Consider the following 6,682-nt stretch of genomic DNA (forward strand, 5'->3'; position numbering starts at 1 on the left):
GACCAGTGATCCCACAACCTTCCCACACAGAAAACTGAGGAAAATGTAATTTTTTCAGCTAATTTTGAGGTTTGCAAGGGATTCTGGGTAGGGAAACATTGGGGGATCTACGCATGTCATACCTCACTAGACTCCCCAGGGTGTCTAGTTTTCATAAATGTGTGGGTTTGGTACGTTTCCCTAGATGGCCGCTAAGCCCGGGGCCAAAAACCCATGTGTCCCCCCCTTGCAAAACCGGGTTGTTTTGTGATAGGTGATTTTGATGTCTCCGCAATACGTTTTGGGCCCTTGACTGTTGCGGGTACTTGACCCACCCACACAAATGAGGTACCATTTTTATTGGGAGACTTTGGATGATGCAGGGTGGGTGGGAGTTTGTGGACCAATGCAGATTCCAGAACTTTCCATCACAGAAATGTGGGGATTTTTTTTTTGTTTTACAAAATTTGAGGTTTGCAAGGGATTCTGGGTAACAGAACCTGTTGAGAGCCACACAAGTCTCCCCATTCTGGATTCCCCTGGGTGTCTTGTTTTAAAAAAATTATAGGTTTGCTAGGTTTCCCTAGGTGCCGGCAGAGCTAGGGATCAAAATCTGCAGCTAGGCACTTTCCTAAAACAGTCAGTTTTCACTGTAAAAATGTTGCGTTTTGGGTCATTTGCTGTTGCGGGTAGTAGGTCTGCCCAAAAAAGCAAGGGACCATTTTTAAAGGGAGACATTAGAGAATGCTGGAAGGTGGAAGTTTGTGGATCTGCACAGATTCCAGACCTTTCCATCATAGAAATGGGAGGAAAATGTGTTTTTTCTTTTTACAAAGTTTGAGGTTTGCAAGGGATTCTGGGTAACAGAACATAGTGAGAGCCACACAAGTCACCACATTCTGGATTTCCCTGGGTGTCTAGTTTTAAAAAATTTATAAGTTTGCTAGGTTTCCGTGGGTGCCTGCTGTGCTAGCGCCCAAAATCCACAGGTAGCCACATTCTGAAAAAAGTCAAGTCTGTCACCCTGGGGAGGGGGGATTCGGGGGCTATTGCCCTGATATGCCCCCAAGGGGGGCAGAAAATTGGTGGCTATTCTTTTGGGTGGGGGTGGGGAAATTGGCATCCCCCACCCCTACATCTAAAAGCCAGCATAATTGCCGGTGCCTAGTGGGCTCTCTGCTCCCACCCCCCCCCCGGGGGCAGATCAGGGGCTACTGCCCCCATCTGCCTCCGGAGGGGGCAGAAAGACTGTGGCATCTTTTTGGGGCAGGTGGGGCCATTGGCATACTCATTCTGGGCAGCCCCCACCCCTGAAGTTTACAAAAAATTTACCCCTTGTGCCTAGCGGGCTCTCTGCCCCCTGAGGGGGCAGATAAGGGGCTATCACCTCATCTGCCTCATGGGGGGGCAGAAATACTGTCGCAATTTTTGGGGGTGGGGGTGGGGGCATTGGCATGGCCATTCTGGGCAGCCACCACCCCGAACTTTTGGGGGGGAAAAATCCCTGGTGCCTAGTGGGCTTTCTGCCCCACTGGGGACAGATCAGGGGCTACTGCCCCCATGTGCTTCATGGGGGGGTCAGAAAGACTGTGGCATTTTTTTGGGAGGTGGGGGCACTGGCATGCCCATTCTGGGCAACCACCACCCGAACCTTGGGGAAAAGAAATCTCTGGTGCCTTGTGGGCTTTCTACCCCCTGGGGGCAGTTAAGGGGCTATTGACCCATCTGCCTCCTAGGGCGGGCAGAAAGACTGTAGCATTTTTTTTGGGGTGGGGGCATTGGCATGCCCATTCCGGGCAGCCCCCACCCCTACGTATATAAAAGAAACAAAATCCCTGGTGCCTTGTGGGCTTTCTGCCCCCCTCCCAGGGATGGGGCAGATCAGGGACTACTGCACCCTTCTGCCTCCTGATGGGGGCAGAAAGACTGGCATTTTTTGGGGGGAGCATTGCATGCTTATTCTGGACAGTCCCCAGCCCGAACTTTTGAAAAAAAAATCCCTGGTGCCTAGTGGGCTTTCTGCCCCCCCCCCCCGCCCCCCCCCGGGGAGCAGAAAAGGGGCTATTGTTCATCTGCCTCCCAGGGGGGCACAAAGACTGTAGCATTTTGTTTTAGGGGTGAGGGCATTGGCATGGTCACTCTGGGCAGCCCCCACCCCTATGTATAAAAAAAAAAAAATCCCTGGTGCCTAGCTGGCTTTCTGCCCCCGGGGGGGGGGGCTGATCAGGGTCTATTGCCCCATCTGTCTCCTGGGAAGGCAACAAGTATTTTTCATTCTTTGGGGGGGTAGGGTGGGGGCATTGCATACCCATTCTGGGCAGCCCCCACTCAGAACTTTGGAGAAAAGAAATCCCTGGTGCCTAGTGGGATTTCTGCCCCCTGGGGGGGGGGCAGATAAGGGGCTATTGCCCCATCTTCCTCCCAGGGGGGCACAAAGACTGTAGCATTTTTTTTTGGGTGGGGCATTGGCATGCCCATTTTGGGCAGCCCACACCCCTACCTATAAAAACAAAACATATCCTTGTTGCCTAGTGGGCTTTCTGCCCCCTGAGGCAGATCAGGGGCATTTGCCCCCATCTGCCTCCTGGGAGGGCTGAAAGTCTTTTGACTGCTTTGGGGGGGTAGGGTGGGGGCATTGGGAGGCCCATTCTGGGAAGCCCCCACCCCTGGACTATAGAAAAATAATCCCGGGCGTCTAGGGTGCTTCCTGCCCCGCTGGGGGCAGATTGGGGGCTGCGGTCCCCATCTGTCCCCCAGGGAGGCAGAAAGACTGTCTGTGGCAAAAATATATGGGGGGAGCAAAGGCCCTTGCCCAAATGGCGGCTCCCCCCTCCCTGGTGCAAGTGGTAGATCCCTGCTTGGGGATCACCCTCCTGGGGTGATCCCCTCCTGGGGTGATCCCCAAGTAGGGCTCCATTTGGAAAGGGTACAATTGGAAAGGGGAGATTCTCCTCTTTCCAACGATACCTCTGCCATGTGTTGTGGTGCTCGGGGGTTGAGATAGCCCCCTAGCACTGAAACTGTGAAGTTTCAGTTTTGTTTTAAGGATGACAGCGCGATAGGCGCACGATCATCATTACAAGGAAAACCCGAACCATGCTTCGGGAGGTTGGAGAAGCTCTTCCCCACCTCCCAAGGCAAAAAAAAAAGGGAAATCCCTCTGCTGTTTATAGCAGAGGGATTTTTTGCAAGTGCACTCATGACAGAATGGTTCCATCATGAGCACACTTGCACTTGTGCTCATGACGGGACCATTCCGTCATGAGCATGGAAGGGGTTAAACTATAAAGTAATAAAACACTATTAAATATTAAACATTATTTTTAAAAGAAAAACTTTTACTATTAACAACTATTACTATTAACAACTAATAATTACATGTTTAAAAATTTATTTAATACCCACCTTTTACCCCTTAACTGCTGGGCCTTCCCCCCCCCCCAGTGCTGAGCCCTTTTTTGGCTATTTGTAGTAGTTCACGATTAGGCCTCTGTAATGTTTTGACCACATAAGGTATCCACTCCAAATTTGCGTCCTTTTCTTCCAACATCATAAGGATTCTAAAGGTACCCAGGGGTTGTGGATGATTCCCCTGGAGGGGTCACAGAAATTAGCCAAAATACAGCAACATTTTGGGTTTTTGGGGAAAAATGGGAAACAAGTGCTGCAAATGAAAGCGTCTGGGTTTTTCCCTGCAAATGGTATCAAAAAGGGTTGTGGGGCTGAAATCACCATTTTCCCAGCTTTTAGGGAATGACAGACTTTTGTCAGAAAACCCAACATTTGTACACAGTTTTGGCATTTTTCTGGGACATAGCCTATTTTTGCTATTTTTTGTGCTTTCTACCTCCTTCCAGTTAATGGTAGAAATGGGTATGAAAGCAATAATGGATCCTAGAAAGCTATACATTTTAGAAAAGTAGACAAAATGCTGAATTCAACAAGGGGTCATTTGTGTAAATCCATCAAGGTTTATTTATAGAAACTAACAGTTAATTATAGGTAAAATGGAAAATTAGTTGAAAAAAACAGCCTTTTGTGTCAATGTTTTCACCTGTAACTTCTTCTAATTATGACACCTCTTTGAAAGCAATATACAGTTACATCCACTGGATCTTACTGGTTGTAGGGTATGTATAGGACTTGTAGGTTCACCAAGAACCCGACGAACCCAGAGCCAAAAACTGAGCAGTGTCTTGCAATGGTTTTTTAATATGTACCGGGTATATAGCAATTATTCTGGGAAAATGTATAAATGGAAAATTCAGTATGAAAGACTCCTATGCATTTCTGAAATGGGAACAAAATATAGAGTTTAGAAACAGTAGACATTTACCTATTTCCGGAATTGGTAATACTTATACTAGCATGTGAATTATTGGTCATTTTTCAAAAAGATTTTTAAATAACATATTGTCTTTCATTTGGAGGAAGAAATGCATCAAAAGTCAATAGGTAATAACAGTTGCTTTACAAAGCTGAATTACCCTAAGTCTCCCGATAAAAATGGTACCTCACTTGTGTGATTAAGCATAGTGCCCAAGGCAGGAAACGGCTCAAAACGCAACGTGAACACACCACATTTTCACAATGAAAAATTACCCTTTTTTTGCAAAGCGCCTAGCTGTAGTTTTTTAACCCTAGCTCGGCCGGCACCCAGGGAAACCTAGCAAACCTATACATTTTTTAAAACTAGACACACAGAGGAATCCAGCATGGGGTGACTTGACTGGCTCTCACCAGGTTCTGTTACCCAGAATCCCTTGCAAACCTAAAAAAGTGTCAAAAAAACATATTTTCCTCACATTTCTGTGGTGTAATGTTCTGGAATCTGCGTGGATCCACAAATTTCGGTCCACTCCGCATTCCCCAAAGTCTTCCGAGAAAAATGGTACCTCACTTGTGTGGGAGGCCCAAGTACCCGCGGCAGGAAACAGCCGGAAACGCAACGTGGACACACCACATTTTCACAGTGAAAACAGACCCTTTTTTTGCAAAGTGCCTAGCTGTAGATTTTGAACCCTAGCTCTGCCGGCACCTAGGGAAACGTAGCACACCTATACATTTTTGAAAAGTAGACACCCAGGGGAATCCAGGATGGGGTGACTTGGCTGGCTCTCACCAGGTTCTGCTACCCAGAATCCATTGCAAACCTAAAAAATTGTCAAAAAACCACATTTTCTTCACATTTCTGTGGTGGAAAGTTCTGGAATCTGCGTTGATCCACAAAATTCCACCCACCCTGCGTTCCTTAAAGTCTTCCGAGAAAAATGGCACCTCACTTGTGTGGGAGGCCCAAGTACCCGCAACAGGAAACGGACGGAAACGCAACGTGGACACACCACATTTTCCAAGTGAAAACTGACCCTTTTTTTGCAAAGTGCCTAGCTGTAGATTTTGAACCCTAGCTCTGCCGGCACCAAGTCAAAATGCTTGCCTCTTGAGTCGTAATCCACCCTTCAGTTTTGGCTTCTTCCACCAAATCAAAGATTTCTCATGTGACCCTCTGGGTTGGGTCCGTTTTGAGGAGGCGGTAGAAGCACCTGTCATTCAGTTGTCGCAAACATTCGGTTCAATATGTTGATGTATCCATAATAACAATGGCGCCACCTTTAGCCGCCCGCTTGATGGTTATGGAGGCATCGTTAGCCAGAATCTGCAGAGCCTTTTTTTCATTGGAGGGTATATTGTAAAAGTGTTGATTTCTCGAAGTAGACAATGTCGCTACTTCTTTGGTCACTGCCTTCTTAAATGTCAGAACTTGATCTGGAACTAGATGGGCAGGTGGGTTGAAAGTGGACTGAAGTTTCAAAGCAGTATTTGTTGGTCCCGTATCAGTACTGGTATTATTTTTCTCTTTTAAGAAGAAATGGAGCCGGATCTCTCTGAAAAATTGTGCTAGCTCACATTGTGTCTGAAAGGGGTCACCATTATATGAAGGGACAAATCCTAGTCCTCTATTGAGTACTGCCTGTTCATCCGATGTTAAGACGCAGTCACTTGGATTGACCACTAAATTGTTTCAGTACTGGTCCCTGGTTGCGGAGGGGCTTTCTTCTTGCTGCGCGTGCTCCGTGGTGATGGTGCGGGGCTCCAGTGCACTTGTGCCTGTTGACTTCTTCTCCTTCCTCTTCGGGCGTCCGCGGTCTGATCCTAAAAAAAGGCTGGTTCGAGAAAAATTGAGGGTGTGGTTGGTAAGGCAGCATCTGTGGTTTAAAGGGCGGATTGGGAAATCCCCATGGGGCAGGTGGCCACCATTGTGTTTGATGGGGACCTTGTGGGCCATTTCTCCAATTTGACCCTCGGCCTCTATTTTGTTGTCCGCTTTAATTTGATGAATCAGAATCTCGTGACCATTTGTCGGTGCCTGAAGACGAATAGTTGGAGCCATAATGTTTTCCTTTTCTATTGAATTACGGTGGTGTGAAATTGTCACTAGTGTAAGGATACACTTTTTCATGGGGAAATCGTGCCAGGTCTTTCTTGAACTTCTCAATCTTTGTCATCAGGATGGAGTCTTTAAATTCTTGGTTAGATTTATTAGATTTCTCCGTGTTTTTCTTGTACAGAGTTGCAGATATAACAATTTTGATTTGTGCCTCTAAAGTCTGTATTTCAAATAAGATTGTGTCTGCAACGCGTTTGGCCGTACTAATAATTAGAATTAGCCAATCGCGTGTGCATCGCCACGTGATAAGAGACC

The 6,682-nt window shown here is 47.1% G+C and overlaps 1 pseudogene; it reads left to right on the top strand.

Moving 5' to 3' along the window:
• The first annotated feature begins 1,331 nt into the window (after window positions 1-1,331).
• On the top strand, window positions 1,332-1,406 carry LOC146773105 (small nucleolar RNA SNORA17; annotated as a pseudogene).
• The last annotated feature ends 5,276 nt before the right edge of the window (window positions 1,407-6,682 follow it).

This window comes from Triturus cristatus, chromosome 12 (genome assembly GCF_964204655.1).
Source record: "Triturus cristatus chromosome 12, aTriCri1.1, whole genome shotgun sequence".
In the NCBI taxonomy this organism is placed as follows: Eukaryota; Metazoa; Chordata; class Amphibia; order Caudata; family Salamandridae; genus Triturus; species Triturus cristatus.